The following is a 1,768-nucleotide window of genomic DNA, read 5'->3' as shown; positions in this document are numbered from 1 at the left end:
CCCCGAGCCACCGTAATCTCCCCAGAGTTCTGCACCAGTGCCCACCTGCCAGCCCTGCTCTCCACGCAGCACCGGAAAGACCCGTGCTAAAAGGAGATGCCCTGACCTCGCACCCGTTAGAATGGTTGAACGACAACAAAGAAACAGAAAACAAGTGCCGGGGAGGACGTGGAGAAACTGGAACCCTCGTGCACTGCCGCCGGGAAGGTGAAACGGCGTGGCTGCGGTGGAGAACGGTATAGCGGTTCCTCAAAAAATTAAACACAGGATTACCGTATGGCCGTCGTGGCGGGCTTGCTGCAGAAGACCACTGGCCTTGTGGGACTGGCTGCATGTGAGAGTCCACACGAGAGGCTAAAAACATTGTATACAAAGATTCTTGGACAAATCCCTAAAAATGCAGCATACCGGAAGTATAGAGAACAGGTTACAACTGAGAAGCTGAGTATGGTTAAAGCGGAGCCAGATGTTACAAAATTAGAAGAGCAACTTCAGGGAGGCCAAATAGAAGAGGTGATTCTTCAGGCTGAAAATGAACTAAGCCTGGCAAGAAAAACGGTGCAGTGGAAACCATGGGAGCCTTTAGTGGAAGAGCCTCTTGCCAACCAATGGAAGTGGCCAATATGAACATCATTAAATGACTTGTGTGTTTACGGGAAACTGATGTAATTAAATATTCTGTTATATTAAAAATATTTCCATATTATTGACATCTTATAATCAAGAAAACTGATACAGACCATATATAGGAGACTTGATGAAATTGCTGATTATGTAATAGGGACTTGTGAATCGGTTTTTGATTTGTAGAGCATTCATTCAAATTATTTCAAAAATATTTTTTAAAACAGAAAAAAAAAAAAAGAATTACCGTATGATCCGGCAATCCCACTTCTAAGTTTATACCCAAAAGAAGTGATGACAAACATTTGTGTTGTTTCCATGTTGGGGGTTATTGTGATTAATGCAGCAATGAGATCACGTACAAGATTTTGTGTTAATGTAAGTGTTCATTGGGGGTGCGGGGGCGTATACCACTGAGTGGAATTTCCAGGTCATATGGTAACTCGATGTTTAACATTTTGAGGAACCGTCAAACTGTTTTCCAACGTGACCCCCATTTTACAAACCACCAGCAATGAATGAGGTTCCAATGTCTCCACATTCTATCCAACACCTCTTATTGTCTGTCTTGGTATTATAGTTGTCCGAGTGGCTGTTGGGTGGCATCTCACTGTGGGTTTGATTTGTATTCCCCTAATGACTGGTGATACTGAGCATGTTTTCATAGGCTTATTGCCAATCTGTATATCTTCTTTAGAGAAATGTCTATTCAAAATCTTTGCCCATTTAAAAATTGGGTTGTGGGACTTCCCTGGTGGCACAGTGGTTAAGAATCCGCCTGCCAATGCAAGGGACACGGGTTCGAGCCCTGCTCCGGGAAGATCCCACGTGCCGCGGAGCAACTAAGCCCGTGCACCACAACTACTGAGCCTGCGCTCTAGAGCCCTCGAGCCACAACTACTGAGCCCTCGAGCCACAACTACTGAAGCCTGTGCTCTGCAACAAGAGAAGCCACCTCACTGAGAAGCCCACGCACCGCAACTTAGAGTAGCCCCCGCTCACCGCAACTAGAGAAAGCCCACGTGCAGCAACGAAGACCCAGCACAGCCAAAAATAAATAAATAAATAAATTTATGTTTTTAAAAAAATTGGGTTGTTTGTCTTTTTATCATTGAATTGTAAAAGTTCTCTTATGTTCTGATAC

General features: G+C 44.3%; 1 pseudogene; it reads left to right on the top strand.

Moving 5' to 3' along the window:
• LOC117312908 (NADH dehydrogenase [ubiquinone] 1 alpha subcomplex subunit 5 pseudogene) lies at window positions 1–1,365 on the top strand (annotated as a pseudogene).
• Window positions 1,366–1,768: the final 403 nt, after the last annotated feature.

Source organism: Tursiops truncatus, chromosome 7 (genome assembly GCF_011762595.2).
Source record: "Tursiops truncatus isolate mTurTru1 chromosome 7, mTurTru1.mat.Y, whole genome shotgun sequence".
In the NCBI taxonomy this organism is placed as follows: Eukaryota; Metazoa; Chordata; class Mammalia; order Artiodactyla; family Delphinidae; genus Tursiops; species Tursiops truncatus.
Note: the sequence above shows the minus strand (reverse complement) of the source record. Positions and strands in the feature narration are given on the sequence as shown.